The following is a 14,221-nucleotide window of genomic DNA, read 5'->3' as shown; positions in this document are numbered from 1 at the left end:
AATCTGCATGCAATGCAGGGGACCCGGATTTGTTTCTTGGGTTGGGAAGATCCCCTGCAGAAGGGACTGGCTACCCACACTAGTATTCTTCCCTGGCGGGCTACAGTCCATGGAATCACAAAGAGTTGGACCTGACTGAGCGGCTAACAGTTTTCATTATGTTTCTACACTGGATTTCTATACTGTGATTCTAGACAATAAAGAAGAATAAACCACTAATAGATATTCTAACATGGCTGAATCTCACAAATTGAGTGCTGAGTCAATGACTTACACAAAAATTTACACACTCAAATATTCCATCTTTACTCAGTGTTGTCTCAAACAAATAAAACTAATTTATGGTGGGCATGAGGATGAAGATATACTGAGAAAGAATATTAGTGAACTCTCTGGAGATACGGTCATGTGCTGTTTACTAAATGGTCATCAGATGATCACGTAAGATTTGATATTTCATTGTACATAAATATTACCAAAAAAGAAAAAGAATAACCATAAATAAGCACTGAAGTCTAGTTAATGACGTATATACTAATGATGAAGAAGGAAATGGCAACCCACTCTGGTGCTCTTGCTTGAGAAATCCCACTGCCAGAGAAGTCTAGCAGGCTGCAGTCCACTGGGTTGCAAAGAGTTGGACACAACTTAGCAACTAAACAACAACAACAATACTATGTACACAATGACATGTACTAACTTAATTTGAAATGCGTTAAAAAATAAGAATCACAAATAAATACATGTGTGATAACCCGTAAAATGTTAATTGTACACTTTTAGTGTTCTGGCAATTGTATAGTGACACATACAACACCAAAAGTGAATCCCAGTGTAAACTATGGCCCTGATCATAGAGATGTGTCATTGTAGATTCATCAGTTTTAACAAAGGTATTTCTCTGGTCTGAGACATTCATCACAGGGAAGTTTGTGTATATAAGATCGCTTTGCACTTCAGGCTTAATCTGGCTATGAGCTCAAAGCTACTCTAAAAAATAGAGTTTACTTATTAAAAGCTAATAGCTTAATAAAAATGAATAACAAAACTAATACAATTATGTAAAGTTTAAAAATAAAATAAAATTTAAAAAAATAAAATAAAAAAATCATTAAACACACACACACAAAATGAATAACCATACATCTTAGTTCTTCATATTTGGTTCATGTCTTTGATTCCAACCTATTACAAGGGCCACACAAAATAAGGTAGGAGTAGTTTTTCTGTCCTTTTCTGTTAGTTCTCTCTCTCTCTCTGCAACACTTCATGGTGAAAGTTTGCCAAAATACAAAAAAGTTGAAAGAATTTCAGAATGACCATTCAAATGCCCACCAACTGAATTCTATAATTAGCATTTTATTGTACTTGATTTCTTTACACATATATTTATTTGTGCTTTGTATTCTGTAGTATTGTGCAGAATAGTTTCATTACCCTAAAATTCCACTGTGCTCCATCTATTCATCCCTTCCCTAGCCCAACCTTGATTACCACTTCTCCAAGCTTTGCCTGTCTCAAAATGTTATGCAACTGCAATTACGTGGTGTTGGAGAAGACTCTTGAGAGTCCCTTGCACTGCAAGGAGATCAAACCAGTCAATCCTAAAGGAAATCAACCCTGTATATTCACTGGAAGGACTGATGCTGGAGCTGAAACTCCATTACTTTGGCCACCTGATGCGCAGAGTCAATTCATTACAAAAGACCCTGATGCTGGGATAGATTGAGGGCAAGAAGAGAAGGGGGCGACAGAGGATGAGATGGTTGGATAGCATCACAACTCAATAGACATGAATTTGAGCAAACTCTGGGACATAGTGAAGGACAGGGAAGCCTGGCATGCTGCACTCCATGGGGTTACAAAGAGTCAGACATGACTTAGTGACTGAACAGCAACAATATAATATGAAGGCTTTTCGGATTTTTTTTTTCACTTAGTAATATGTATGTATGTTTTCTCCATGTCTTTTCATGGCCTGATAGCTCATTTATTTTTAGTGCTGAATAATATTCCATCATCTGGATGTACCACAGTTTATTTATGCACTAACTCTTAGGAGTTTTGGAACACAAGCAGCTAAGAGTACCAATTGTTCTTTCTACCAACACATATTAGGATAAGCTCAAAGGCTAAGCCTTTGTTTTAGGAAGCTATGCTTCTCCATTTTATATATAGAGAGGGGATGGGCCCCAGAGCAGAGAGACCCAGGCCCCCAAGAATCATGTTAACTCTTCCATACAAGTCTTCTAGTCATAGATTTGTTTTTAAGCTATTTTGAATAAGCAGTTTGGAAAGAGGCATCCTGTTTGGTTTATAAATCCTGTTTGAGGGTTTGGAGAAAGAGGACTGAGGAGGCAAATGTCCAAGGGTTGCAGTAAGTCAGACTCTTCATCAATTGCAGTCCTGCTGCTCAATATCTCCAGTGGCCTGGGCTGTCCTGACATCTCTCACGGCAGAGAAACAGATGGGAATTATGTCAAGGCAATCCATTGGAAGGTAAAAGCAGAACTGAAAATTTTCCTCCAACCTTTTCTCCCTGACCAGCCTCCTATTACCCTGTGCTCTGGCTACAAACACATCAAGGCCCTCCCCTCCATGTCGTTTCTTGGTAGTCTGTGTTCTCAAGATGTTTTGTGTTTTTGTTTTTTTTTCTCAATTTTTGCTAGTCTTCCTTACCCATGTCTTCCATGAGCTTCTGTAGTTCCTCCAGATTGACTCAGGAGATTCTAGCCAGCAGCCCATCCAAGTCCACCCTTCTAACAGGTACTTCTGCTGCTAAGTCGCTTCAGTCGTGTCCGACTCTGTGCAACCCCATAGACAGCAGCCCACCAGGCTCCCCCGTCCCTGGGATTCTCCAGGCAAGAACACTGGAGTGGGTTGCCATTTCCTTCTCCAATGCATGAAAGTGAAAAGTGAAAGTGAAGTCGTTCAGTCGTGTCCGACCCTCAGCGACCCCATGGACTGCAGCCCACCAGGCTCTTCTATCCATGGGATTTTCCAGGCAAGAGTACTGGAGTGGGGTGCCATTTAACAGGTACTAGACGCTTCCATTATAGCATTCTATTTCTTATTAAATAAATTATTATGTTTTTACTTACAGCTGATTTTTTATATTAAAATTTAAGGTGTCTATATTTTCATAAATAAATAATTCTAAGGTTTATTAAACTACTTCTTTTAAAGAATATATTTACCTTTACTTTTATCCTTATTGTCAGTTTTACTTGAAATCTTTAAGACTTTGAGTGAATTCTTAGTTTACGGGCTTAGTTCACATATTTTCTATATCACTGGATAGTTTAATTTACATAGAATTTGGCACACTGAATTTCCCTCTGAATACTTTTTGGTACTGATTTCTTCAGTTTTATTGTACATTTTCTTTATCATAAATAAGATATTCTATTACAGATTTTCTTTATTTGTCCAAATAGTAATGAAATATCTTGCTAATTAAAAAAAATTTCCAAGCACTGATGACTAGGGTGCCAGCTCTTACACAAATAGTCATTGCTAGCAATATGTTAAGCATAAGCAGGAAAAAAATAATCACCATGAAATGTTTTGAATGTACAACTTTCTAAACAGTTGATTTTTACTCTAAAAAATTCTGCTATTTTAACATGAAAAGCAGTTTTTCACAAGGAATCTATGGTGTTGTGTTCAAAGGTGCAAGGCTATATGTAACACCTCTTCTGTGTCAATCATTTCATGAAATTAATTTCCTAATGATCCTGAAACATTTGTCTTATACTTGAATAATCTCATTTTAGCACCAGGTAATTTTCTGAAACATTTTAAATGTAAAATTATTGGTAAATCCAAGCAAATACATTGTAGACAGTGTGGGGAGGAAAAACTAAGTACCCAACCTTTTGTCAATGAAGTGTATAATATTTTCTTTGACGGAAGCAAAGTGATATATTGCATGTCACAGCTAAGCTGTAAAAATACCACGACCTTTCATCAGTCTCAATGATTAGAAGTAATAGCCTCAGGCTGAAACTACCTGGGAATCCCTGACCATAGTTAACACAGAAAAACTATAGAATCAAATGCATAGTCCTCAGCCAAACTGCACTGAGATAGGGTGGCCCAGTGATCCATTTATCATTTTTTTCTGCTTACTCTGTGGCTGACATCCACTTATTAAGTCTTTTCCTGGGTCATTTCACACTGCTGAAGAGGCAAAGTGGAAATCCCTCAGGAGGACTGCGTTTCCAGAAGAAGGGGGGGTGTTTTATTTGTGATGCCGTCATCATCTTATTAGGCAAGAGGGAAACTGTTGGTTCTGATAGAATCCTTCCTGCTGTTTTAAAAGTCACATCCAGTGTGAATGAGTACCCAAAGTACAAGAAAATTCTGAGAAAAAAAAACTACCTTTCTGCGAAATGATATTTTTCAATAGCTAGGGACCCCACCTTGCTGACGAGGGACTGTAGCCCACCAAGCTCCTCTGTCCATGAAATTTTTCAGGCAAGAATACTGGAGTGGGTTGCCATTTCCTAATCCAGGAAATCTCCACAACTGAGGGATTGAACCTGCGTCTCCTGCAATTCTCTTGAACCGCAGGCAGATTCTTTTACCACTAGTGCCACCTGGAAAGCCCATGCTGATGAGGGAAGCCAGGGACCAATTGAGTGCCATAAAAAATATGTAACAATCTCCCAGAAAGAAAGCAGTGATGTTACGAATCAACAGAGGGAGTGATTCAAGGAAAGGGTGCATCTTTCATTGAATTCTACAGGCTAACCATCCTCAATAGAGCAACTGGAAATATTTCACTGAACGAGGTGGTGACAAAATGCAAATAGATTGCTTTTAATTGGGGAAAGAATTCGGAAACCTTTATTTTCCCTATTCTTTTACTGAAACTTAACACTTTACTTAACTATTAATTTATGAAACAAGCCATAGCAACATTTGCAATACTTTTGTCTGTGTCACCAACAGAAAATACAAATATTATCAATCACATTTCAGTTTTAGAAACACTTTGAAATACTGTTTATACCTACCACTATTTCAATATAATATTCCTGGACCTGCCACTATCTGTTGTTATGTAACAAAGAAATGCATACATTATTATGTCACTTCTTAATAATTTGATAACTGCATTTCAATAAAATTGATTTCCTTTTGCAATCATTTGTATTTTATTTTGTGCATTTTAAAACATTTTTTTCTGAGTCTGTAGGCTTTACCATACTGCAGAGTCCATGGCACCAAAATACTTAAGAACTTGTGTCCTATACAAGCGAATCCATTAGGCAAAAGCACTAAGACGTTCTCCTAAGGTTTGCAATGTTCCTCAATATGTAGGCATAGAGCTCTTCAGATCACTATAATGAACCCATGCATTTTCAAGAATTATTTTTCCTACTTTCAAAGATTTAGATGCAACAATAATATCTAAGAACATTGACATTTAAAATAAAGCCATGTAAGATGTGTTTTAAGTATGTCAGTGAGAGAGTGAGTGAGTGAAAGTCACTCAGTTGTGTCCAGCATTTGCGACCCTGAGGACTATACAGTCTGTGGAACTCTCTAGGCCAGAATACTGGAGTGGGTAGCCTTTCCCTTTGCCAGGTGATCTTCCCAACCCAGAGATCGAACTCAAGTCTCCTGCATTGCAGGTGGATTCTACAACACCTGAGCCACAAGGGAAGCCCAAATATGTCAGATATTATGACATATTCCAAATACATATCTTACCTAATAACGGACCCTTAACACAGATCCCTGGAATTCCTTTTGGTCCGTGGAAACCTAGGCTTGTGAAAGCAAAGTTATGAACCATTCTGAGTTATTGATAACTCTAAAAATGAGTATCCTATGAACAACTGGAGGAGTGATGTAATCAGACATGTAACCAGAATCTGTGAGGGGTGGTCAGTCACTAGGCTCAAGGTAGAAGTGATAGTCTGCAACATGGTACCAGTCACATGTTTCCTGTGGGAGTCTCTGAATATCCCAGGTAGATATTTCCAAGGTAAGAGGCATCTTGGAACACCTGCCAAGCCAAGATAACCTGATCCATCCAGCAACCATGAATCAGATGAGACTCATCTCTTGTCTCTATTCCCCGCTGGTTCCCACCCACTTCTGATGCTGGATCAGGGCTTGGAACCAGAAAACACACTTAGTAAGACGGGGAAGGCTGGAGCAATGAAGACCACATCCCCTCCCTTTACCTCCTGTCTACAATTCCCAATGTGAAAAGGAAAGAGGATTTCTTTCAATCAAATTTGGAGTTTTGTGTACTAAATGTTTCTGAACATTCTGACTTCTGAATCAGGATTCTGTTCAGTGACTTAAGGTTTCATGAGATTTTTTTAGCTTTGTCATCTCAGCTCAGCCAGATGACAAATTTCTATAGAAATCCTCTATAGAATTGTAAAGGGATAGTAGAATGTAAAATTAAATGGAATTGTGGCTATATCACAGGAGTCTGTATGTTCAGTATAAAGTTTACGCTGATCTTTGTCTCTTTCCTCAGATACATAAAACTGCTACTCCAACTAATTTGCTTTTGTCAAATTCCCAGTCAGGCCCTGCCTTTCAGATTTGTTCTTGCCTGAAAAGCCTGATTTCATTTCATTCAAGTGCATTCTAAACCCCATCCACCCAGCCAGTCTGGCTCACATTCATTGATTCAGCAATATTTTATTTAACTCTGTGTGTGTGTGTGTGTGTGTGTGCATATGTTAGTCACTCGGTTGTGTCTGACTCTTTGTGACACCATGGACTATAGCCCATCAGACTCTTCTGGCCATAGGCTCATCCAGGCAAGAATACTGGAGTGGGTTGCCATTCCCTTCTCCAGGGGATCTTCCTGACTCAGAGATGAAACCCTGGTCTCCTGCATTGCAGCCAGATTCTTTACCGTCTGAGCCGTGGAAGCCCATTTAACTGTGTAGCCCACATTAATTCTCTCCTTCAAATCCCTATTCTTCTTTACAATACCATTTATTTGACTTATCATTACCATATTCTATTTGTATATAATTTTGCACCTTTATATCTGTGTTTAATGAAATAAAGGCCACCATGAAGTTGTATATCCTTGAACTATACAGGGATAGCTATTTTTCAATCTTTTCTTTAAGTAAATATTAAATTATATTTTTCTTAATTTCTTTTTTGAAATTGTGGGAAATTTCTGGTCTTAAAAAATCTGGAGGTACGTTTCTTATCATTTCAAATATAAATATAGGTAGAAATAAAAAGTTCAATGAAACTAAAAGCTGATTCTTTGAAAAATAAAATTGATAAACCTTTAGCAAGACACATGAAGAAAAAAGAAGGCTCAAATCAATAAAATCAGAAATGAAAAAGAAATTAGAGTCAACACCTATACTCTAAAAAAATGGACAACCTAGAAGAAATGGGCAAATTGTTAGAAAGGTACACTTTCCTAAGACTAAACCAAGAAGATTTAGAAAATATAAACAGACCAGTTACCAGTAATGAAATTGAACCAATAATGTAAAACTCCCAACTAACAGAAGTCCAGGACCAGATGGCTTCACAGGTGATTTCTACCAAACAACTAAAGAAGAGTTAACATCTATCCTTCTGAAACTAGTCTAAAATTCTGAAGAAGAAGGAACACTTTCAAATTTCATCTATGAGGCCAGCATCACCCTGATAACAAGACTAAGAAATAACTAAAAGGAAAATTACAAACCAATACTACTGATGAATATAGATGCAAAATCTTCAACAAAATACTAGCAAACCAACTTGAACAATATATTAAAAGGATCTTACTTATACCGTGATCAAGTGGGATTTATCCCAGGGGTACAAAGATTTATCAATATGTACAAAACAATGAAGGTGATACACAACACTGACAAAATTCAGAAAAAAAAAATCATATAATTCTCCCAATAGATGCAGAAAAAGATTTTCATAGAATTCAACACCCATTTATGATAAAAATTCTCCAGGAAGCAGGCACAAAGAGAACATACCTCAGCATAATAAATGAAATATATGACAAACACAGCTAACATCTTACTCAATGGTGAAAAGCTGAAAATACTTCCTCTAAGATCAGAAATAATACAAAGATGCCCACCCTGACCACGTTTATTCAGCATAGTTTGGGGAGTCTATAGCAACCAGAAGAAACAGGAATAGAAAGAATCCCAATTGAAAAAGAAAACACAACCTATTACTATTTGCAGATGACATGTTACTGCACACAAAAGCAAGCAAAGATGTTACCGGAACTATCATATTTTATTAATGAATTAAGTAAAGTTGCAGATACAAAATTAATACAGAGAAATATGTTATAGTTATATACACTAAAAAATCAGAGAAAGGAATTAAGGAAACAATACCATTTACCATCATATCAAAAATAATAGAATCAATTCAGTTCAGTCACTCAGTCGTGTCCGAATCTTTGCGACCCCATGTACAGAGCATGCCAGGCTTCCCTGTCCACCACCAAATCCTGGAGCTTACTCAAACTCATATTCATTGAATCAGTGATGCCATCCAACTATTTCATCCTCTGTCAGCCTGTTCTCCTCCTGCCTTCAAACTTTCCCAGCATCAGAACCTTTCCAATGAGTCAGTTCTTCACATCAGGTAGCCAAGGTATTAGAGCTTCAGCTCCAGCATGAGTCCTTCCAATGAATAGTCAGGGCTGATTTTCTTTAACATTGACTGATCACCTTGCAGTCCAAGAGACTCTCAAGAGTCTTCTCCAATACCACAGTTCAAAAGCATCAGTTCTTCAGCGCTCAGCTTTCTTTAAGTTCAAACTCTCACATCCATAACATAACTACTAGAAAACCATAACTTTGACTATTCGGAGATTTGTTGGCAAAGTAATGTCTCTGCTTTTTAATATGCTGTCTAGGTTGTTCATAACTTTTCTTCCAAGGAGCAAGCATCTTTTAATTTCATGGCTGCAGTCACCATCTTACAGTGATTTTGGAGCCAAAGGAAATAAAGTCTGACACTGTTTCCCCTGTTTCTACATCTATTTGCAATGGAGAAGCTCTATACAGTCAGCAAAACCAAGACTGGGAGCTGACTGTGGCTCGGATCATGAACTCTTTATTGCCAAATTCAGACTGAAATTGAAGAAAGTGGGGAAAACCCCTAGACCATTCAGATATGACCTAAATCAAATCCCTTATGACTATACAGTGGAAGTGAGAAATAGATTTAAGGGACTAGATCTGATAGAGTGCCTGATGAACTATGGATGGAGGTTCGTGACATTGTACAGAAGACAGGGATCAAGACCATCCCAAGGAAAAAGAAATGCAAAAAAGCAAAATGTCTGTCTGAGGAGGCCTTACAAATAGTTGTGAAAGAAGGGAAGTGAAAAGCAAAGGAAAAAAGGAAAGATATACACATTTGAATGCAGAGTTCCAAAGAATAGTAAGGAGAGATAAGAAAGCCTTCCTCAGCATTCAATGCAAAGAAATAGAGGAAAACAACAGGATAGGAAAGACTAGAGATATCTTCAAGAAAATTAAACATACCAAGGGAATATTTCATGCAAAGATGGGCTCGATAAAGGACAGAAATTGTATGGACTTAACAGAAGCAAAAGATATTAAGAAGAGGTGGCAATAATACACAGAAGAACTATACAAAAAAAGTCCTATGACCCAGATAACCACGATGGTGTGATCACTCACCTAGAGCCAGACATCTTGGAATGTGAAGTCAAGTGGGCCTTAGGAAGCATCACTATGAACAAAGCTAGTGGAGGTGATGGAATTCCAGTTGAGCTATTTCAAATCCTAAAAGATGATGCTGTGAAAGTGCTGCACTCAATATGCCAGCAAATTTGGAAAACTCAGCAGTGGCCACAGGACTGGAAAACGTCAGTTTTCATTCCGATGCCAAAGAAAGGCAATGCCAAGAATGCTCAAACTACCGCACAATTGCGCTCATTTCACACGCTAGTAAAATAATGCTCAAAATTTTCCAAGCCAGGCTTCAGCAATACGTGAACCGTGAACTTCCAGATGGTCAAGCTGGTTTTAGAAAAGGCAGAGGAACCAGAGATCAAATTGCCAACATCCACTGGATCATCAAAAAAGCAAGAGAGTTCCAGAAAAACATCTACTTCTGCTTTATTGACTACGCCAAAGCCTTTAACTGTATGGATCACAATTCACTGTGGACAATTCTGAAAGAGATGGGAATACCACACCACCTGACCTGCCTCTTGAGAAACCTGTATGCAGGTCAGGAAGCAACAGTTAGAACTGGACATGGAATAACAGACTGATTCCAAATAGGAAAAGGAGTACAAGGCTGTATATTGTCACCCTGCTTATTTAACTTATATGCAGAGTACATCATAAAAAACGCCGGGCTGGATGAAGCACAAGGGGGAATCAAGATTGCCGGGAGAAATATCAATACCCTCAGATATGCAGATGACACCACCCTTATGGCAGAAAGTGAAGAAGAACTAAAGAGCCTCTTGATGAAAGTGAAAGAGGAGAGTGAAAAAGTTGGCTTAAAACTCAACATTCAGAAAAGGAAGATCATGGCATCTGGTCCCATCACTTCATGGCAAATAGATGGAAAAGCAGTGGAAACAGTGTCAGACTTTATTTTTGGGGGCTCCAAAATCACTGCAGGTGGTGACTGCAGCCATGAAATTAAAAGACGCTTACTCCTTGGAAGGAAAGTTATGACCAACCTAGACAGGATATTAAAAAGCAGAGACATTACTTAGCCAACAAAGGTCTGTCTAGTCAAGGCTATGGTTTTTCCAGGAGTCATATGTGGATTTGACAGTTGGACTATAAAGAAGGCTGAGCACCTAAGAATTGATGCTTTTGAACTGTGTTGTTGGAGAAGACTCTTAAAAGTCCCTTGGACTACAAGGAGATCCAACCAGTCCATCCTAAAGGAGATCAGTCCTGGGTGTTGATTGGAAGGACTGATGTTGAAGCTGAGACTCCAATACTTTGGCGACATGATGCGAAGAGCCGACTCATTTCAAAAGACCCTGATGCTGGGAAAGATTGAGGGCAGGAGGAGAAGGGGATGACAGAGGATGAGATGGATGGATGGCATCACTGACACAATGGACATGGGTTCGGGTGGATTCTGGGAGTTGGTGATGGACAGGGAGGCCTGTCCTTCTGTGATTCATGGGGTCACAAACTTTTGGACATGACTGAGTGACTGAACTGAACTGATGGGTCCAGATGCCATGATCTTACTTTTTTGAATGTTGATCTTACTTTTTTTGAATGTTGAATTTTAAGCCAGCTCTTTCACTGTCCTCTTTCACTTTCATCAAGAGGCTCTTTAATTCTTCTTACTTTTCTTCCATAAGAGTGCTGACATCTGCATAACTGAGGTTATTGATATTTTTCCTGGCAATCTTGATTCCAGCTTGTGCTTCATCCAGCCCAGCATTTCTCATTATGTACTCTGAATATAAGTTAAATAAGCATGGTGACAATATGCAACCTTGACGTTCTCCTTTCCCAAATTGAAACCAGTCCATTGTTCCATGTTCAGTTCTAACTGTTGCTTCCTGACCTGCATACAGACTTCTCAGGAGGTGGGTAAGGTGGTTTGGTATTTCCATCTCTTTAAGAATTTTCCTCAGTGTACTGTGATCCACAAAGTTAAAGGTTTTAGCAGAGTCAATGAAGCAGATGTATTTTTTTGGAACTCTCTTGCTTTTTCCATGATCCAGCAGATGTTGGCAATTTGATCTCTGGTTCCTCTGCCTTTTCTAAATCCAGCTTGAACATCTGGAAGTTCTTGGTTCACGTACTGTTGAAGCCTGGCTTGGAGAATTTTGAGCATTACTTTGCTAGCATGTGAGATGAGTACAATTTTGTGGTAGTTTGAACATTCTTTGGCATTGCCTTTCATTGGGATTGGAATGAAAACTGACCTTTTCCAGTCCTGTGACCACTGCTGAGTTTTTCAAATTTGCTGGTGTATTGATGCAGCACTTTCGCAGCATCATCTTTTAGCATTTGAAATAACTATACTGGAATTCCATCACTTCCACTCGTTTTGTTCATAGTGACTTTTCTTAAGGCCTACCTGACTTCACACTCCAAGATATCTGGCCCTAGGTGAGTGATCACACCATTGTGATTATGTGGGTCATTAAGACTTTTTTTGTATAGTTCTGTGTATTATTGCCACCTCTTTTTAATATCTTCTGCTTCTGTTAGGTCCATACAATTTCTGTCTCTTATTGTGCCCATTTTTCTATGAAATATTCTCTTGGTATCTCTCATTTTCTTGAAGAGGTCTCTGTCTTTCCCATTTTACTGTTTTCCTCTATTTCTTTGCATTGATCACAGAGGAAGGCTTTCCTATCTCTTCTTGCTATTCTTTGGAACTCTGCATTCAAATGGCTGTATCTTTCCTTTCTCCTTTGCCTTTAGTTTCTCTTCTTTTCTCAGCTTTTGTACGGCCTCCTTAGATAACCATTTTGCCTTTTTGCATTTCTTTTTGTTGGGAATGGTTTTTGATCACAGCCTTCTGTTCAACATCATGAACCTCTGCCCATAGTTCTTCAGACACTCTATCAGATCTCATCCCCTGAATCTATTTGTAATTTCCACTGTATAAATCATAAAGGATTTGATTTAGGTCATACCTGAATGGTCTAGTGATTTTCCCTACTTTATTCAATTTAAATCTGAATTTGGCAGTAAGGAGTTCATGAATTGAGCCACAGTCAGCTCCTGGTCTTGTTTTTGCTGACTGTATAGAGCTTCTCCATCTTCGACTGCAAAGAGTATAATCAATCTGATTTTTGTATTGACTATCTGGTTGTCCATGAAGAGAGTCTTCTCTTGTGCTGTTGGAAGAAGGTGTTTGCTATGACCAGTGCATTCTCTAGGCAAATCTCTGTTAGCCTTTGTCCTGCTTCATTTTGTACTCCAAGGCCAAATTTGCCTGTTTCTCCAGCTCTCTTGACTTCCTATTTTTGCATTCCAGACCCCTATAATGAAAAGGGCTTCTTTTTTCCATTGATTCTAAAAGTTCTTGTAGTTCTTCATAGAACCATTCAACCTCAGCTTCTTCCACATTAGTGGTTTGGGTATAGACATGGATTACCGTGATAATGAATGGTTTGCCCTGGGAACAAAAAGAGATCATTGAGATTGCACTCAGATACTGCATTTTGAACTCTTTTGCTGACTATGAGGACTACTCCATTTCTTCTAAGAGATTCTTGCCCACAGTAGTAGGTGTAGTGGTCATCTGAATTAAATTCTCCCATTCCATTCCATTTTAGTTCACTGATTCCTAAAATGTTGATGTTCACTCTTGTCATCTCCTGTTTGACCACTTCTAATTTACCTCGATTCATGAACCTAACATTCAAGATTCCTATGAAAACTTGTTCTTTACAGCATCAGACTTACTTCCATCACCATTCACAGCCACAACTGGGTGTTTTTTTCGCTTTGGCTCAGCCTCTTCATGATCTTTGGAGGTATTTCTCCACTCTTCTCTAGTAGCATATTGGGAAACATCTGAATTGGGGAGTTCATCTTTCAGTGCCATATCTTTTTGCTTTTTCATATTGTTCATGAGGTAGAATGGAATAGAATACCTAGGAATAAACCTACTCATACAGGTAAAAAACCTGTCCTCTGAAAACTGTAAGACACTGATGAAACAAATTGAAGATGACACAAGCTGATGGAAAGATATTCTGTGTTCTTGGATTTGAAGAATCAATATTGTGAAAATGACTGTACTACCCAAGGGAACCTATAGATTCAATACAATCCCTATCAAAATACCAATGGCATTTTTCACAAAACTAGAGCAAAAAGTTTAAAACATATATGAAAGCACAAAGGACCCTGACTATCCAAACAATTTTAAGAAAGAAAAACAGCTGGAGAAATCACACTTCCTGGTTTCCAACTATACTACAAAGCTACAGTAATCAAAACAGTGTGAATCTATTTGAAAACAAACATACAGATCAATAGAACAGAAAAGATTGCCCAGAAATAAACCCACACCTTTGGGCAATTAATCTACAACAAAGGAGGCAAGAATATATAATGGAAAAGGGACAGTTTCTTCAATATGTTGTGCTATGAAAACCACACAGTTCCAAGTAAAAGAATCAAATTAGAACATTCTTTAATACAATATAAAAAAATAAATTCAAGATAGATTAAAGAACTAAATGTAAGTTTGGATACCATAAAACTTC

Source organism: Bos grunniens, chromosome 2, assembly GCF_055505025.1.
Source record: "Bos grunniens cultivar Pamir isolate PY7600 chromosome 2, Bosgru_T2T1.0, whole genome shotgun sequence".
Lineage (NCBI taxonomy): Eukaryota > Metazoa > Chordata > Mammalia > Artiodactyla > Bovidae > Bos > Bos grunniens.
This window is presented reverse-complemented; position numbering follows the sequence as displayed.